Here is a 20,430-nt window from a genome sequence, read left to right on the forward strand (position 1 = left end):
GGCGCTATTAACGCCTTGGTTGACGCCGTACCCGGACCGGCAGCGCCTTGGTGGTTGGCGGAATTACCGCCCCATTCCAAGGTTGGCGGGGCGGTAATTCCCCAATCCCCATTTACCCTTCCCCATTCCCATTCTCGCCCCATAGGGCATAATGGGAGTGGGGAAGGCGTCAATTACGCCACCGTAAATTACGGTGGCGTAATTAACATCAAGGTCCCTTAGCGCCATGGTATTTAACGCCTGCTAAAAGCAGGTGTTAAAAGCACCATGGCGCTAAGGGAACTCGGAGTATGGCGGTAAGGGATTACCGCCACCGCTCTCGTTAGCGGTGGCCGCTATCCCTTAACGCCATACTCGGAATGAGGCCCGATGTCTAAGTTGGTCAGCAGCCTTATCTTGATACTCGGTAAAGGAGGGTTAGACTGTGGGTTTTATAGACCAACATACCGCTCAAATGGGGACACAAAACGTACTCTCTGAAATCAAGTCAAACAACTTGGCAAAGTTCTTACCCAAGTTAACTCTAGATCAGACAGGTTTAAGTTCAGATATAGGAGAAACCACAATAACATCAGGAAAGCAGTTCATGCTCTCGGGTTGGGGAAGCGCTCTAGGTCCCCCTTCGCAATTTTCGAACTCAACACATTTTATTTTGATTTCCCCACAAATGAAAATAAAATCCATGATAAAATCCCTACATAATAAATAACAATTTGGCAAAGAGTATACAACTCATACAGCACAGAAAAGTCTTAAAGGTGCAATTTTATCAAAATCTTGGACATTACAAATTTAAGTCAAATCATTACAATGTATCATTGACTACATAGTTCATGGCACAAGACCTAATATTATTAAACACAAAGGGGGTAATTCATAGAATTTGGCGTACAAGTAGCGCACACAGCTGGCGCACAGAATACACGTGCGGCAGTCTGCGCCAGCCGCGTGCGCCAAAACCCATTTCAGCGCACAGCGTATTCATGGATTTCAACATCCATAACCAGCCCGCAGAGCGGCGCAGCGACCCTGCAGCAGCAGCAGTAACGCCCCCAACCCCGCCCTGTGTGCCAAAAACATTGCACAAATCCCCTACATGGCGGAAAGGCCAGTGGACCAGCATACAGCCCCCCAACCACGAAAACACGTGGAAAACTCCCCATGCACCCCTCGGAATACACGTACCCCGTTCACGCTAGCGAAAACGCAGGTAAAAATCCATGCGCACCCCTTGGAATATGCGTACCCCGCTTGTGCTATCGAAAATGCATGTAAATGTCCATGCACACCCCTCAGAACACACGTTCCCTGCTCGCGCTAGTGAAAACGCGTGTAAAAGTCCACACACACCCCTCAGAATACACGTACCCCTCTCGCGCTAGTGAAAACACGTGTAAAAGTCCACACGCCCGCCCGGAATACACAAACCCGGCTCGCGCTAGGGAAAACGCATGTAAAAGTCCACGCGCACCGCCGGAATAAACGTATCCCGCCCGCGCTAGCGAAAACATGTGTAAAAGTCCACGCGCACCTCTGGAATACACGTACCCCGCTCGCGCTAGCAAAAACGTGTGTAAAAGTCCACGTGCACCCCCAGAATACACGTACCCTGCCCGCGCTAGCGAAAACGCGTGTAAAAGTCCACGCGCACTGCGCAGGCAGCCCATCCACCGTACCCAGCAGGCCCTGACTTATGTCCCCCCACACCCCCACCCACCCACCAGTGATGGGCACCTGCAAGCAGGCCCGACTTATGTCCCCCCACCCACCCACCAGTGACGGGCACCTGCCAGCAGGCCTCGACTTATGTCCCCACCCACCAATAACGGGCTACTGCCAGCAGGCCCCGACTTATGTCCCCCTTACCAAGTGATGGGCATCTGCCAACAGGACCCGACTTATGTCCCCCCACACCCCCACCCACCGACCAGTGACGGGCACCTGCCAGCAGGCCCCGACACAAGGCCCACCAAGCAACATGTCCTAACAAAACAGACCCATGGCCCTAATGCCAACCCAAATCCCTCTTGCCTCCCAGTACAAGCATGCAACCATCCATAGCACCCACTGCCAAATTACCCATGCCATGACAGTATAGAAGTACCACCATGCCCATGCATAAATGCACAACAGAGCCACACAGTGGCAACACATGACTGAGGCAATGTTCATTGAGACATGCACAAAACCAATGATAGAACACAACACTAATCATGAAGTTAGAAAAAATGTATTAAAAACATAATGAAGTAACATAGAGGAAATCAAACTTGAAAATCAATATACAATGACAGATATAATCCAAAAAAATGGTAATCCAATGAAAAAAAAATTAAGTGGTCCATTGCCAATGTCAATAAGAAATAAATAATCCAAATAAAAGAAAACCATTGATCCATGGGAAAATTGAAAAAGAAAGTATGTACACGTCTGCAACTATATACAATGGAAGTCCAAATAGTCCATGATCCACAAACAAAAGGAAACCTACAAAAAAGTCCTATGAATAAAAAACTATATACACGAAGTGGAGCAATGTCCATGAACTCTAAAATAAAAGAAAAAACAAAGGAAACCTAACACTAATGAACTATGTACAATGGCGTCAGGCAAGTCCAACGGCTCACTTGTTGATGTTCCGGGCCAGGGCATCAGCAAAGTCCATGTCGATGTCCCGGAGGCAGGCCTCTTCCCTGGCCTTGAGGTCTCGCAGGGATGCCGTCATGGCCTGTTCCAACTTCCTGCGAGTTGCCTCGAGGCACTCAGCCCGCCTCCCCTGCGCATGGAGTTCTCCACCATGACCATAGTGAGCCATGCCTCCTCCGCCCGCCGCCGCTCCGCATCTATCCGCTGGCCAACCGCTGCCACACGGAAGACACTCCCAATCCAGGGTCCTCCTGCCCTCCGGCCAATGCCTGCCCCTGTGATGTTGAAGGCTCCGAGCCATCATGGCTCCCACCCTGAGCCTGCTGCTGAAGGGCATGTGCCCTGTTGGTCGATGCCTGCATGTCCTCCTCTTGCTGGGGTCCAGTTGTTGGGGTGGCCACCCCTGCTGGACCTCCGACTCCCGACTGTGGCAGGGATGTGTCCTCCACCAGCCTGGCCGCTGGTTCATGGGCAGCTCCACAGGGTACCCAGGTGATACTTGGGCAGGAAGATGGCACAGAGGATGACTGGCGCATAGGGGGTTCAGTTGAGGAGGAGGTCGCTAGAAGATCCAGCACACGGAGGAACCCAGCACGGGTGACCCGTCCTAGTAGGCCAATGTGGTCAATGAGGTATTCGAAATGACGTGCATTGTCCTCACGAGAACCCTGCACGTCATCCTGAATACCACGTTGACGCAGCGCCACTCCAGCTAGAACAGGCTCAACCTGGTCCCGATTGCCACGTCTGCACAGAAAGGAAGGCCAGTTGTTGTTCGCGTATCCCATCCCTGAAAATGGGTCTGGACGAAGGCATCCCTGCTGGTGCAGGATGATGCAGTCACAGGATCGGGGACAGGATTACACACATGCACCACTGCAGTGGCCTGTGCTGCCTCCTGTCCCTACCTCTGGACGGCACCACTAGCACCAGTGGAATGCCCCCCTCCAGGCCCTGTGCGTGGGCCTTTCATGGCTTCCTCCTCAACCAAACTCCCCAGCAGACTGGATGACTCTGTGCCATCTTCTTCCATAGGCCCCTGTGGGGGCTCAGCTGCCCCTACTGCTGCTGAGGAGTCCACCTCCAACCTCTGCATCTTGAACCTTCCCTCGGCAGCTGCGGCCAGGGACGCAGCACCAGACGCCTCACTCCCGGAAGAGATGACATCGTGGGAGGAGAGCTGGGCCTTGCATCTCCGGCTGGCGGTGGGATCCCTGCCTCTATGTTCCACAGCACTCTCTCCGCCCTCTTCATCAGTCGACGCTGCAGACAGGAAGAGACAGAGCACAGGCATCAGGGGACTGTACAATGGTCGGATACACATGTCAAAGTTGCGCATGAGTGGCAGTGTCAAACTTCACAGGTGCCATCTTACTCTCCAACACTCATATCATTTGAACCCACACACATGCAGAATTTGACAGGAATCGTGCAGCAGGCAGCAGCATCCATCCGCACACAACAGCATGAACATCCGAAGGTTGGCATGACGTCACAAGCAACATGGGGAGTGCCGAACACATGCACACGCGCCAACAGACAGACATGCATCTGTACATATCCACCACCTGTCACAGTGCAATCATCGGCAACTATGTCACATCTGCCAATTGTCTTCCTACATGTCTGTGTCACATGCATCCATGGCGTTTCACAGTCACACACATGTTAAACCCGCACATGCACATGTATGCCATGGACGTACATGAAGGTGGAACCAGCATCCATGTGTCACACCCCAACCATGCCATAGTACAGACACAGAAATGCAAACATGTGTGCATCTCCACATGCAGTTGTGCATCATGCTTTCAAACACATACACCATTGATGTGCATCACACATGACAGGACTCACATGCAGCACGGTCATGTCCCTGCACATACACATCCATACATGGGCCTTTTCAAACATATGTCCAAGCTGCACACTCCTGGCACACCTCAACATGCACTGCGTCCAATAAGTACCCATGGACACTTACCGCTCGACTCTGGACTGCTCTGCCTCTCGAGGATCTGGCGGTGAAGCGCTGGGTTAATGCGTTCCAAGACCCTCATGTTGGTGGTAAGGTGGACCTAGCGCCTCATTGCACCCGCTGCTGCCAAGAGGCGCCGGGCCATCCTGAGGGTCCTGTACCTGAGGTCCTCCCAGTGCTTCCGGACGTGTTGTATGTCGTGGACTGCAACCCCCTCCAAGTTGATGGCAGCCACGACGTCCTTCCAGATCCCCTCACGTCCATCCTTGTCGGCATGTCTTCTTCCGTAGAGGGCATCACAATGCCCCAGGATTTGCTCCACCAGATACCAACTTCTGCAGCACTGAAGCTGGTAGCCCTCTGCCTCTCTGGCTGGAGGTTGCCAGTGGTGTCTGATGGTGTTTCGCCCGACATGGCAACCCCCGAGGCAGGTGTGGATGGGCAACTGGGTCCTGGGGCTGGGCTGTGGGGCGATGGAACTTCAGTCGGGAGTCTTCTGTTACAGCAGGGGTGGTCACAGCAACTGGACCCCTGCAGATTGCTGCCGTGCAGGCACCAAATGGCAGGGCACGTGGCCAGCAGGCAAGCAGGCAGCAGCAGATGGCAGGTGGGAGTCTGCTTGGGGCTCTGGGGGGCAGGTAAATGGCCTTCTGGGCAATAGCGTGGTCTTCCATGTGTTGTCGCGTGGCCAGCTTGATACGTAGTGATTTGGCACGTGAGAAAACAGCACATCAGTGTGTAATTCAAGGAAAGGCCCTGAGCGCGTAAACGCGTATGTGACGTGATACACACGGGCGTTTCCCTCGTCAGGGGTGCATGGTGATTCTGCACGTGAAAAAACAGCACGTCCGCATGTTAATGCGTGTAATTCGAGGAAAGGGACTAAGTGCGTAAGTGACGTGATGTGCGCGGGCATTTCCCTCAGCACGGATTAAAGGTGAGCGGGGCCAGCAGTTCGCTGTACGTGCCTTTCGTGGAAACCAACGTGTGTTGCTACTTCTGGTTGTTTCGCGCCATCACAACTTCACAGCGGATCAAGGACGTATCTCTTCTTTTGGCGAGGGTATTGGCTGCACGCTTTTTTCATTATCACTCTAGTCAGAAGGTGAGTCGCGCACGCTATTTTTCCCAGTGCGGGTCACCCTGTGTATCGCGTACCCATTTTTGAGGTCATAGTAGCCTGCATGTCCCACGCGTATGTGTTTTTCATGTCCTTGGGTGCAACCGCATACTGCGGGAGGTTAATTCCACACACGTGGGCCAATGGGGGTTGCGTGCAGGGTTTTACTGCAGTTTTGGGGTGCCTGAGCATTGTGTGACCCGCCACATTATCACCGGGGTCACATACAGCCTTGCAGGTGCACAGGGGTGCTGTTAATGTCTTGTATCCCACCCCCTTCACCCCAATTGCCTAGGACAATTGTCGTGTACACCTCCCATTGTCACTTCTACATCTGTGCCGGCACTACTACATCTATGCCATGGTTGGGAGGCCACGAAATGTGAGGGGCGCCTCAGCTGGGCGTACTCCACATGGCGGGCGTGGTCAGGGACGTGGTCGGGGTGACCACGGAGTAGGGGGACTCCTGGGTCTCCAGGGTGGCTGCAGAGGGGGAAGAGGCAGGGGTGCGCCACTTCAACACGATGTTGTGCCACATGTTGGTGCAGTCATGCCACCACCCCCTGTGGTTCCGGGAGATGCAGCTCTTGCATCTGGCACTGGCACCTGAAGAGTCCCAGGATGATTTCCAGGAGGGCAGGAGCCACACAGTAAGTGCACGCAGGGCTGCCCTGACCGAGGCAAATGTCCCTGAGGCAGTATTGTCATCTGCTGCCCCGAGCCGCCGGGTGTTGGCAAGTGCATGGGCAGATGCAGCCGACACCACCCCGGCTGTGAGTCTACCATCCAGGACAGTCCCAGTCAATGACCTTGGCAAAGCACATGTTGCTGTGCAGGGTCAAGACAAGGGCACCCAGCAGCTACTGACATAAGTCAGGGCTTCCATCCTTGTTCCACCTGCCACTCCTTCGGTTCAATCCACAGGCGCCACTGCCCATACTGTTCAGGGAGGCATTTGCCAGTCAGGGTCCGGACCACTGTCCAAGAGGAGGAAGATTGCATCTGCAGCAGAGGCTGGTACCCCAGACATGGCTCCGCCATCCGGCACGTCGAGGAAGAAGTCTTTCTGCAAGCAGGAACTGGACTTCCTTGTGGACTACGTGTTCGGACACGACTGTGATATGCTAGTGGGGCCGAATTATCACACTACGGCTGCACAGCATTTGTCCCACTGGAAGCATGTTGCGGAGGGTATCAGTGCAATTGGCCATGAGGTGCGCACAGCTCAGGAGTGCAAACAGCATTGGGATGACCTCCGACGCTCTGCTAAGCTAAAACGTGCCTCTAATTACAACATAACTCTGGTGACTGGCAGTGGGTCACCACCTGAGGAGGAAGATCTCACTCCGCATGAGTCAGTCGCTGCAGAGTTCATACCACCAGAATTGTATGAAGGAGTGGGAGAGATGCTGGACTTTGATGCCCCGTCCAGTGAGTGTTGTTGCGTGTTTGTACAGACCATGTGTGGTTTGCTTGTGTGATGTGTTGTGCTTGACTGCCACTACATGCTATGTGTACATGGTTCTCATGTGCAAGTCATGCAATGCTTCACTGATGCGTGCCTGCTGTGCAGCATGCTGGACATGTAGAGCAGACGGGGACTGTCCTCATCACCACACCTGCACCCTGCTCACATGCTAGTCACCCAGCAGCCCCTCCGGTCCATGTTCCAGCTCACTGGCCCTTCTGCATGTAGCCAGGGGTGTCTTTACACTTAGCACTGGGACTATGTCATTGCATGACTGATGTGCATGTGGGTTCAGCCTGCATGCGTGTACTCCACGTAGGCATGTTCCCTTGCCCCTCCAGCCCCCTGCACCCCAATTTCACCATGGCACTGGCGGGTATCATGTTGGAGTACTGCAATGGCCTGTTCAACGCTCCTGTGTACATGCACACTTCCCCCTGCCAACCTGCCAGACACATACAGTGGGGTGCATACTTTGTCCTTGATGCAGGGTGTCTCACTCGGACTGTGCAGATGGCAGATGCTCCACAGGGACATGAGTGCCCATTCATGCTCCATGTGCATTCCATGCATGCCCCTATGTGTCCTTGCCCGGATGATCATTGTGGTACGTGTACAGGATGACATACATTTAATGGCATTTGATTATCCATTCCATGCCCACTCTGTCTCAGTCCTGCATCACCCCCCTGACTCTGTTCAACTGGTGTAGTGGCTTCTGCACACATGGGTGTACTACTGAGGGTTCATCATGTGTCCTGCTTACTGTCCCATTCTCATCTGCTGTGTTGTCAGTTGACTCAGATGATGCAAGGGCAAGGGAACATGCCTACATGGAGTACACACATGCAGGCTGAACCCACATGCACGTCAGTCATGCAATGAAATATTCCCAGTGCTAAGTGGAAAGACACCCCAGGCTACATGCAGAAGGGCCAGTGAGCTGGAACATGGACCGGAGGGGCTTCTGGGTGACTAGCATGTGAGCAGGGTGCAGGTGTGGTGATGAGGACAGTCCCCGTCTGCTCTACATGCCTCTCCAGCCCCCTGGACCCCAATTTCACCATGGCACTGGTGGGTATCATGTTGGAGTACTGCAATGGCCTGTTCAACACTCCTGTGTACATGCACTCTTCCCCCTGCCAACCTGCCAGACACATACAGTGGGGTGCATCCTTTGTCCTTGATGCAGGGTGTCTCACTCGGACTGTGCAGATGGCAGATGCTCCGCAGGGACATGAGTGCCCATTCATGCTCCATGTGCATTCCATGCATGCCCCTATGTGTCCTTGCCCGGATGATCATTGTGGTACGTGTACAGGATGACATACATTTAATGGCATTTGATCATCCATTCCATGCCCACTCTGGCTCAGTCCTGCATCACACACATGTTTAGGGTGTCACAGGCTGTGTGGGGCACAAGCCTCCCTCTGTTTCAAGCACCCTGACTCTGTTCAACTGGTGTAGTGGCTTCTGCGCACATGGGTGTACTACTGAGGGTTCATCATGTGTCCTGCTTACTGTCCCATTCTCATCTGCTGTGTTGTCAGTTGACTCAGATGATGCAATTGACGCTAGTCAACACTGTCTGCCAATACACAGTTCTCTGGTCTCCCTTCCGCTGCCATGCAATGCCTCCATGCATTTTCACTAGCGGGGGTGGGGGTTGCCTGTAGCCATGAAACCCATTGCATGCACATAGCATGTGATGCCTGAACTTGCCCTTACACTGCCTTTGTGTTTATTGATTGACATCATAATGTACTTGTTCATGTAGATAGTATGTAACATACACATGTTCTGCGCTGCATCAACCCACTTCTGAGCCGTGTTACACCGTTCTACATGCCTATTCACTGCTGCAATGTCAAAGTGACCTGGCATGTATGGCCAGATTTTCATACCTTCACTGTCAGGAATGCCACGGCCACAGGTGCATCCTGTGACAAATGTACTCAGTATTGGAACACCCTAGCAGGTGTTTAGCAAAGTTGATTGGTCAATCTGTGGCCTATACCAACGGGTTTAGGGCGCAGATTGATTGTAGCCTGCCAATCGTGTTGCAATGACTGTGGATCTACCAACACGTGTGTATGTGTACACTTTCAGATACATCAAAGCAAGCAGCTTTGTAGCTGCTTGCTTTGATGTATTGCATGCTGTTCAGGTTCACAATACAGGTGTATAGGGAAAGGAGTGTTTTTGCACACTTTCACATGTACATATGAAAGCAGCTTCTACGTTGTGTAGTGCAACATTGCGGCTAGTCACTTATGTGTGTGTGAAAGTGTTCATTTGCACATGTGTCTTCCACAGCTTTTTGGTTGACTGACTAATATGTAGTTGATTGATGTTAATGCTGGTGAGATTTCAGCATTGCATCCATTATGTTCAACTGGCATAATCCTGAAGGTGCACTGTTGTGCAGTATGTGTATGCCCAGACCCACTTAGCTAATATGGTGGGGCCTGGACGTGATGAATGTACATACAGAATAATGGAATAGGGCACATTCATAGCACAATGTGCTCAATCAGGCCCTGAGGGGTGTTCTAGAGGCTTCATCGCTTGCAGCTCGGACCATAATGGGCGTTATGGGCCCTCATGCCTGGTTGCAGGCCCTCGCTTTGCTCGGGACATTCACTATGTCTACATGGCCCATGGTGCCCGGTACGGGCTGGTCTGCAGATGCATGAAGCTATGAAGCTATATTGGTGATGATGGTTTAGTGATGCATGTGTACATGCATATTACGTGTGTCATTGTGTGTTTGGATTCACTTGCAGGTGTGGGCATTTAGCAGTTCAGACAGGCTTATGGTATGTGCCATCTCTTTGTTGCCATCTGTCATTTCTGCCTGTGACATGTGCCTGACAGAGGTGGTGTGTGGTGGAGGTGATATACTACATTTTGTACTTGTGTAGGCTTTGCTATTTAGACACATCCATTTCTGCTTTTGGGATGTGTTTACATATCAATGCCACTGGATGCATGCCAGATTCTCATTTGTGTGTGACATGTCCATTCGTCAACAGTGAGTGATTCTGATGTGGACGATCCACTGTCCGCGACACCTGTACTGAGGGGACAGACAGTGGTGGGACCTCCGCCTGTGGTGGATTGGGACGCACAGTCACCCTCCACACCAGTTGCTGATGTGCCTGGGGCATCATGTCAATGGAGGAATGTAGTCCTGCAGCCGCGGGCGGTGCCAACCCAACAAGTACTGCTGCTACTTGGGCCCTGCGGGTGTCAAGCCCAGCAACGTGGTGACCGTGCGCCACCGGGGTATACTGAGTGGGAGCAAGCCATGGTTGCCAATTCCGAACAACGGGGGCAGCAGTTGATAATATCGCTCAGGGCATGGAACGTGTGGCCCAATCCGTGCTCCCCCCTGCTAGGCAGGTGGATCTCCAGCAGCGGGCAGCACAGTCCACGGCCCACTCGCTCAGGCTGGGCCTGGCGGCCTCAGACAGGGCACGCCAGGCTGAAATGGTGTCTCTGCATCAAGCAATTGCTGCTCACGCAGAGGCACACAGGGAGGCCCTGATGGTAGACTATGATTCCCTCCAATCTACTCTGGGTGTGCTCTTGATGTCCCAGAGGCAGCGGACAGAGGAGAGGTTGGAGCAGCTTGAGAATACCATCTCGGCAGGACTGCAGGACTACGTGCTTGCCGGGAGGTGCTCCAGATGTCATGCCAGGCCATGCAGGAAGAACTGTTGTTAAGAACAATGTGTTAACTTGCAAGAGGAAGCACGGGTATCAGGTGAGGTTCTGCATGCTGACCTATGTGTCATCGCCGCACAGAACCAGGCTCACCGGTCCCACAGACTTGCTGCCGACGAGGGGCAAGCTGCGCATAGGCATGGTCAGGGTACTGTGCCATGTCCACCTTTGGAATCAGAGGGTAAGGAGGACGATGACTTATCTCCCACATAGGTCGGGCCCTGCAGGCGTTGAGCCCTTGGAGTTTTTTTTTATCTCAACATCATCGCATGTGGGTGTTGAGGTGCACCCTGTACCTACCCCCTCCTGGGTGCCTCCCCCGGGTTGTTTGTGGCCATTTTTGATTTTTATAGTTAGTTTAATTAGTTAATATAGTTTAAAATTGCTTGTCTATTGTGCATTCATGTGACGGTGTGGTGCTTTGTGGCTTTTGAAAGCATCCACTATCTGTTCCAACTGGGCCCTTCAAGCTTGTCTCGTGTATGTGTTTGCAGCTTGGGGTCCTGACTCACATATGCTACTCCTGCTTCCCCTATCCATGGGCTCGCAAGGATGGTTTGGTGTTACAACCTTTTACACAAGGGCATTATATTTTTGTCATATCTGTGGCCTGTCTGCTGCTGTACTACTTGTGTTAACACCCCTAGTGGGGATTATGGTATTTTCTCCATGGCATGTCTGCAATCAATTTTTGTGAGTACATTATTGAAATGTCCATTTATTGATGTTGATTGTGATGTATGTTATTTTCTTGACAGTAAATGTGCTTGATGTACTTCATGCTGTAGACAGTAGCCTGCACCCTTTGCCTGTCAGAGTCACACTGATGGTGGGAGGGTGCCGTATGTTGCCAATGTCAAGTTGGTGCATGTTGAGTTCAGCCCCTGGGGATTGTGGCAAAGGAGGATGCATTAGGAATGTGACCCAAGAGGCACAAGTCAGGGTCCAGTCCTCACCTGAGATGTCCACCTATACAACTACTAAACTCTGTTCCCTTTGGACGGCACGTTGTTTCTGTCTTCCCTCTTGGACTTTGATGCTGCCTGAGGGCGCAGTTGTCCTACTGGACTACTGCTCCATAACTTGTTTTTCACACTCTGGTGTCTTTAGTCCCTGTTCTTCTTCCTGCTACTGTCCTTGATGCAGATCTGTCTGCCTGTCTGTAGGACTGTTATTTCCAAATACTCTTACACTGCCTAGGTTTGCCTCTGTAGAATTCTGTTCAACAGCATCTTTCTGCCACTCCTCCTGTCTTTCATCTATTACATCCATGCCTTTATGTTGGCTGTTGGCTTTTACCAGTTGCTATTCGACTGATGCGGCTCTTGACTTGCTGGCAGCTGTTTCTGGCTCTCTCACATTCTCTGTGCCTTTCAAGACTTCTGCTATCTCTGCCTTTCTTTGTTCACACTATCTATGAATGATTGGGTTTCAGGGCAACCATCCTGTTGTGCCAGCCTCCTTGGTTATTTTCAACTCAAGTTCCAGCTCTACCTGTCAGGGTACAGAACCTGGGGTTGTGTGGGAGGAGGTGGGATGTAGGTCTCAGACATGGCCCATTGACAACCAGCATGAAGACACACACAGTAAACTTTCAATACTTATTGATGCCCTTTCTGCAGGAAAAGGAGCATCCAGACTACCTTTGCCAGCAGACACCGGTCCAAGAACTACTAAACCCTTGCCACATTGGGTGGGGCACACGTGTGCATGCGCATGCAAGCTCAAGCACGGGGCTTGTGCTCAGACGTCCGACAGAAGCAGACGTGTTTCCAGGAGCTCCAAGCAAGGTGAGCAGCACGAGGGGCCATGCCCCAGCCGACCTTCCTCCAGGCCCCTCACACATGCAAGGTAAATTGCGCCAGTGCCGGGGAGGTTGGCCAGACGTTGGGGAAGATGCACACAGTACAGCTAAGCTGCGCTGAGGACAAAATGCCAAGAAGCTTTCCCAGTTGTTAGGGGCACACGCAGGGGACATCAGCCATATCCTCAAGTCCACCCTGCTCCATAGAAGCTAAGTTATTGGTGCAGTAGAGTTCCTAGACACAAACTAATACAGCGCAAGGGGGGGCACCCAGCACCGCACAAACTCGAGTGCAGTGCATATTATTAGCATATGCAAATTGCCATGTGTGCTACCTATAGAAATCCACGGCTGGCAGAACGCAACTTGTACTGAAGTCGCACCTCACCACACGCGTCTAGCAGCTCACCCAAGGACCATTCTATCATATGTGATTCTGACCACATGGTCTTCTATTTACCGCGGGGCCATGTGTGGCTGCCATAACGCATTACCAGTGTATGAACCATCACGGGGGTGCAAGCAAGAGGATACGAACGAAGCAACAGACAAGAGTGCTTGTTTGGGGAGGAGTCACTAAGTTTGAGGCATGAATGGTGTTATGTGTGTGGGGAAAACACACACAGAATAGTAACTCCCACTCTCTTTGCAGCATTGAACTGCTCCTGTTACTGGGCCTGAGAGTGCGCAGGCAGGAGGCCAGCACTCACCCCAGAGATAAGTCTCTCTTTGTCTCGGCTTTGAGCCATTTTGTACAATGTGCATGAGGAACATGGTTTCTCTGATTGAGTATGTGTAATTGTCAATAGTAGGATTTTGTGTTTTACCTACTTTCCCTTGCCCATCCACCTCCCCTCTCGTGTCCCTCTTTCCGGTTATCCTGAATACTGATGCCTATCCAAACAACGGATCCCTGACCCTCTTTCCCCGGTAGGGTCTTGGAGGCCTGTTTAAGTTTGACCTTGCAGGTGCCCAGACCGCAGAGGGGGTGGTTGGTTTGTGCCACTCCTGCGCCTGGAGACCGGAGCTGTGACACTACCCATCAGTTGTTTCATCCTCATTAATTATTGTGTACTGAAAATGCTACCCATCCTGTTGATCCATTCTTCAACTCTGCTACCTTGGTAGTTCTTCTGTCATTCTGCTTGGACATGTGCTTGGCCATATTCAGCAACTTCAAGTCATCTACTGGAGACTCTTCCAGGGCTTTTGGTGGGCTACAGGCTTTTTCCCAGGTTTGGGGGTTTGGCTCCTTGTAGTTCTCTACGATTTGGTATTTTTACCAGTCAAGGTGGCCTCTGAGGGGGCTGGACCCTATTTCCATGCAGGTTAGAACAAGGAAACAAGGGGTAGGGAGATCCTGATGCCAGGTAAACTAGAAGGAAGAAGCCAACCGACCCCAGACACAGTTCTTCTGAAGGTCATGGTGATGAGCAAATGAGGGAGGGGCTTTTGTTGTCGGACAGTACCCTTGGGCTACAGTGTTTGGGCACTCTCTGACATTGTCATTGTGGGGTACTATGTACATGATGTGTTCTGCTGGTCAATGGCTGTTCCTGTGTTGGGTTTACTTTTCAGGTGTCAGTGGATTGTTGTGGTTTGACATACTGGGGTGTACACATGGGCAATGTTCACATGTGATGTGTACAGGACACTGAGGGTCAATTGATTTCACATGCATGTATTGCATGCATGTCCCTACTGACACACACACTTGCACAATGCTCCACCACACATACAACCACCCCTCCATGCCCACACGTGCACACAGATTGCCTTCTCTGGCATGCTGTGTCCCTGCAGCGCATGATCACTTACCATTTGGGGATCGTGTACATGCGTCAATGGGTTATTTTTGTTGCTTGTCCTTTTCATATGTTGCTCAAGTTGTATCCCCAACAGAATGGCTGGTCACTGTGCTGTTTGCTGAGCAGTGTGTTGCAGGAGACACACACAGCACACGGGTTAGGGATTTGCGAATTTGGCTAGGCTAATGTGCATGCCAACAGGCATTCTGTCTTTTGTTGATGGTACCACTGGTGGCATGCATTTGTGTATGACTTTGTATGTGGGGGGGTTGTTGGTCAGTCATTTGACCTGATTCCATGTCAGGTGTGATTATCTCAGGCCTGTTTCCATTCATCACATGTCACTTCGTATCTAATTGGTCATGTGTTGGGCTTTTGGTTTGCTCTTTTGATGTTGCATGCCATGTCATGGTGTGGCAGACAAGGGTGATGTGGGTTGGGAGGGTTTGGGTGACATACCTGTGATTGTCATGGCCTGTTTTTCTGGGGTGTGGTGTGATGTACACCATGCATGTGTTCCTTTTTGTCACACTGGATTGGTTATGTTTAAGTAGCTAGGGATGCACACAATATGGCACTTCCGTGGCAACATTCTCAGGGTGGTAGGGTTGTGACAGTTGACTGTCTCTTTGTCATCATCGATTGTCATCTGGTATGTGCCAGGCCTGTGTGCACTCTGCAGGGGTGGGAGTTTAGGTGGAAAAATGTGGCCACAAGCTGGGTCTGGGCTGCCTCACCACGTGCCCTTTCCCCTCCCATGGGCAGCGCCTGTGCCTGTGGTTGGGGATGTGGGGGCACCACCATGTCCACCGGTATGCCCTGCCGTGTTGCAACATTGTGCAGGACACATGCTGCCACAATGATCCTGCACAGTACTGGGGGTGCATATTGTAGCTGCCCACCAGAGCGGTCAAGGGAGCGGAAGCGTGACTTGAGCACTCTGAATGTGCGCTCAACTATGCCCATGGTTGCAATATGGGAAGCTTTGTATCTTACCTGGGGTGGTGTGGTGGGGTTCCGTATTGGCGTCATCATGTGGTTTCTCAGAGGGTAGGCACTGTCCCCTGGGGAGGTGATAATGGTTGTGATTAGTTGGGTTTGTGTATTTGTCTGTGTGTGACATGCATACATGCATGTGCACAGGCATTTGTACTCACCTAGGAGCCATGTGTCGCCATGCTTCCCAGCTTCCAGGGCCCGGCTCATGGGGGACCTTCTGTATATGGAACTGTCATGGGTAGACCCAGGATAGTTTGCATAGACAGAGGTGATGATTCCCTTGGCATCGCATACAACCTGTACGTTGTTGGAATGCCAGTGCTTGCGGTTTCGATAGATGTGCTCAGTGGCCCTAGGTGGACGTAGGGCCATATGGGTGCAATCTATGGCACCAAGCACTTTGGGGAAGTGTGCCACCCTGTAAAAGTCCAGGACCACGGCCTGCCTTTCTGCGGGTGTTCTGGGCATGTAAATGTGCCTGCGGACTGAGTTGCGTGCAGTCATGATTGCCAACACCTGGTGTAGGCAGCGTGACTGCGTGGCCTGTGAGACGCCCCCAACTATGGCAGTTGTCTGCTGAAATTACCCAGTGGCCAAAAAATACAGGACATTCAGCACCTTTTCCAAGGGGCTCAGTGCTTGGGGGCACAAGGTGGGTGATGTGAGGTCATCCTCCCACTCCTTGACCGGCTCTAGGATGATACGAGGTGGAAACCTATACCTGCCATAGACCTGGTCATCAGGCATCCCAAAAAGGCTCGGGCCTGGTTATTCTCCTCCTCCTGTGGTGTCTCACAATAAGTGCTGCGACAAATGGGGCATTCATCGTAGCTGTGTATATGTGTTTGTGCGCACTTTTATACAGAGCTGGGACACTTCCGCCTGCCTTTGTATGGCGGACGTGTTTACCCCTGTGAGCATCTTTTGGCGTGTGCGGGTTTCCCGTATCCGATTCCATGAATACATGTTGTCCACGTGGGTGTTGGCGTTACGTGTATTTCCCTGCAGTACTTCCCCAGTTACGCCTTCTTTTTCACGCGTTGTTCCCCATTCCGCGTGTTCCGCCCCGTGTTCTGCCCCCTTTTTGGTGTGTGTGCTGACATTGTGCGCTTTCGCTGTGCGCATCGCGCACAGCGTTCTGGATGTTGCAATAAAGTTTGCGCCCGTGTGCGCCACCCACGGATTTTGCGCACATCCCAGGGAAAACACACGCAGGGCCTTCCATGAATCACGCTTTTTCACGCTTGCGCCAGCTTGCGCGACGGATTTCGGTGCACATTTGTTCCATGAATCAGCCTAAAAATGTGGCCTTAACCATTTACTTTGCTGATCAATAAATCTATGGCAAATTAATAAAACATGCATGAGAACGTCATCAAAACCCGCAGAATAATTTCTTTTAGAATCTTCACCATTTCACCCGGGCCATTAGAGGAAACATGTTTAAATGAACATTAAAATTGGTCTACTACAAGCCGGTGATTACATTTCACATATATTCCAACAGGGGTCTGAATGAGCGTATAACCGTGCATAAATTGGCAAAGAAAAAAGTTTATTTGTGTGTTAACTTGCAATATGACTCTCCAATTGCAGAGCTGTGCACCTGAGCAATGCCCTAAGTTGTTTAAAAGTATAAGGAACAATTGCGAACATACTCATGAATCCCTTTTTAGCTAAGAGACTGCAGCCTTTGGAATAACAAAGAAACGTATCCTTAATTTGGGATTCAGTAATCTGAGCTAATACACAATGGGCCTCATTACAAGGTTGCCGGTCCGGATACAACAGTGCTGGTAAACTGTTGTATCTGGACCGGCAAACTACGAGTTGTGCCGCAGGTGCCTTTCATTCCGCCAGGTCTGACTGGTTCTACGTTATTTTGTCGCAGGAGTTTTAGTCGCGGGACTTTTCAGCTGGTTTTTTGGGGGGGGGTTACCCCACAAAACCCACTTTTTTTTTTTTAATTATTCCCATTTCACCCACAAATATTAATTTAATTTTTAAACCCCCCCAAAAAAAAAAAACAATTTGAAAAGTCCTGCGACGAAAAATCCTGCGGCAAAAGAACTGTATACTGTCTAACCTGGCAGAATGAAAGGCACCCGCGAGCACAGCAAGCCTGTAGCTCTGGCATGGTAATGAACCGTGCCGGTGCTACATCCATCCAAATTGAGCCCTATGGGGCTCAAATGGGAATGGGGATTGTGGGGTACATTGACCCACTCAACAGAATTCCCATCCATGATCAAGCTGCACTTCAGCAGTTAAAAGCAAAATGGCTGCGCTGGCTCCTTGGAGCACCATTGGCATGCATCAAAACTGTATTTTGCAGCTACAACATGATGGCTGCACCACTTTGCCAAAGAACTATTGGGCGAGTTGAAACTGGGAGCACACTGAGAAAGTCCGCTATTGTGTGTTCTTGTATGCACCAAAAGAAACAAATTGAAAAAAACAGTGCTGCTCTGCTGTTTGCTAAAAAGTTCCCATTGAAAAGGATGCTGCCCTGACTCTATTTATATCTATTCAACATCACATTGCTTTTATCAATGAGGCCCTGCCATGCCCATCCATATCCAAATGGTGCTCTAGCAGGAGAGAGCATTATCCCTGTATGACAGGCTGTGTCAGGTCAGAACTGGGAAATTAACAAAAGCTTTACTTTCAGCCGCACAGGAAAATGCTTGTCTTTTGGGTTACAAAAGACAAAAATCAGTGCTTTAAAGAACCCTAGCTTTATGGGCATATGTCAATTTCAGTGAACTTGTGTCTTGAACAAATTGCTGTATAAAAGAAACTGACTGGAGCAGCAGAACAATGTGGGAATTCAGGTGGAAGAGAAAAAACGAATTTGAGAGGGACATCCCAGCAGCATTCACCATGTGTCAAAATGGGCTTTTGCAAACCAAAAAAAATGCCTGTTTTAAAAGTACATTGTTGAATATGAACTTGTCCTACCCTAGTAATGTAAACGGGGTTTTGGTGGGAAACATATATTGGATGTTTTATTCAACAGGCTTGCTTCTGATTCAGAACAAAATAAAATAAAATAAAGAAATAATGGCAGTGGCTACACTGGGGAAATCAGCCCAAACAGGTTTTCTGCCATGGCTCAAGGGACATTTAGCTGACAACAGGAGTAGCCTAACCCCCGAATGAAGGAGCTACAATAGATTCTAGGACACATGCGTGCTAATTGATACCTTTGAAAATTTTGAATGGACCAAAAGCACTAAACATCCCATGCCCATCAGACGTTTGTCTGGGCAGAGGCCTCTTACAATAGAGATTCTGGGACACATGCATGTGAAATAGGATATCACACATCCTCGCAACTTTTACTGGGAGCTTCAAAGCCAACTCAAGAGCAGCCTTGTAAGTTATGTCCTTATTTGGGAGACAACGCTGACCATTTGTTTCAAAAGACTATTTTATTTTTTTTATTTTTTTTAAGGGGGGCGCTGTTGCGCTCAATGGAACTGGCAGCCTAGGTGCCAAGCTCTGGACTGGGGCGATTTCGTTTGGAAAAATTACCGGCTTTTACTTGGAATTTCTATCTCATTTTCTGGAATCCCACGGGCAGACCCCCACACTCTGCCCCTGCCCGCCTGCGGCCCTGGAGCGGCAGAGATACTGTGGTATCTGAGGCTGGCGGGTAAGCTTACTGGCTCTCCCCGCACTGCGGCTCCATGGAGTGTGGCCTTCCTGACTGCTGGGCACTGAGGTGCGGTGGCCTAAAAGGGGGAGGGGCCACTTGGCCCACACTACGCGGAGAGTTGCGAGCAGTCGACCCAGTGCTGCAGGAGTCCTCCGTCACATCTGCAGCCCTGAGAACGGGAGGGTCGGACACCTGCTGAGCCTCGATGCTTCCAGTCTGATCCTCCACCCCTGCGAACGGCCTGGCGGGTGGACACAGCGCCGGCCGTGAGCCGCTGAGGGATCGCTGTGTGCGGAGGGACCCGCACTGGCTTATTGCTCCTCGCCGCCCCCCTCTGCCGGCAGATGTGACCGGGCAATGTGAAGTCACGGTAGAGGGCTGGGGGGGTTGCTATACTCTGCGGCACCCGCCGAGACAGATCTCCATGATGGGGTGGGCCCACGATTGCTACCAGACTGTTAATTTCATAACGTACCTCCAGCAACTGTCACTGACTTACACTCATACCGCCAGTAGCGGCCCATTTTGCATACTGAAGCCCGATCGCTTGATAGGAAAGGGCTCTCGCCTCCCCACCCACAGCACAGCTCGCACTGGCACCAGGAACTGTAACGCTCACCTGATTCCCACAGAGGCGCGGGTCTTGGCAGGAAGGTGTCTGTGACTCGAAAAGTGATGTGCAGGACTCGATTGGCTTCTGGGGTCGAACCTCTTCGCACTGTGTGTCGAACTCGGAGAGTGAGGTTTCTGCAGGTGAAAGAATATGGGGGTTAAAGGCCTGGGTTGTTGAATGTCCCTCTCTCTCTCTCTCTCTCTCTTCCCAGCTTTTCTGTAGAGCCCCCCCCCAGGTCAACATGCTCACCTTAGATAGGTGAATGCTGGGCTCTCCATCTGCGTCTGGTGCAGGGTGCCGTTGCCAGTTCCTTCACTGGTGAAACATTGGCCTCTTGAATTCAGAGGATGGTTACCGTCGTTATCTGCACGAGCGGTGAGTTTCTGGACACCTTTTGTCTTTATAGTCTTTAAATGCGTGGCACGTTAATATTGAAGACTCTGTATAATGCTTTTCCCTTATGTATTGCAGGACTCTTGGGATGGAAGATGGAGTGAAGCGCCTGGAAATTCGTAAGTATGGCAAGCGCTCTAACTGTCTCTTTCCTTGCAGCTTAGTTCGTGTTAAAGAGACGCCGGAGTATTCGCAGGCGTTTTATTGC

Source organism: Ambystoma mexicanum, chromosome 2q, assembly GCF_040938575.1.
Source record: "Ambystoma mexicanum isolate Mex_15411 chromosome 2q, UKY_AmexF1_1, whole genome shotgun sequence".
In the NCBI taxonomy this organism is placed as follows: domain Eukaryota; kingdom Metazoa; phylum Chordata; class Amphibia; order Caudata; family Ambystomatidae; genus Ambystoma; species Ambystoma mexicanum.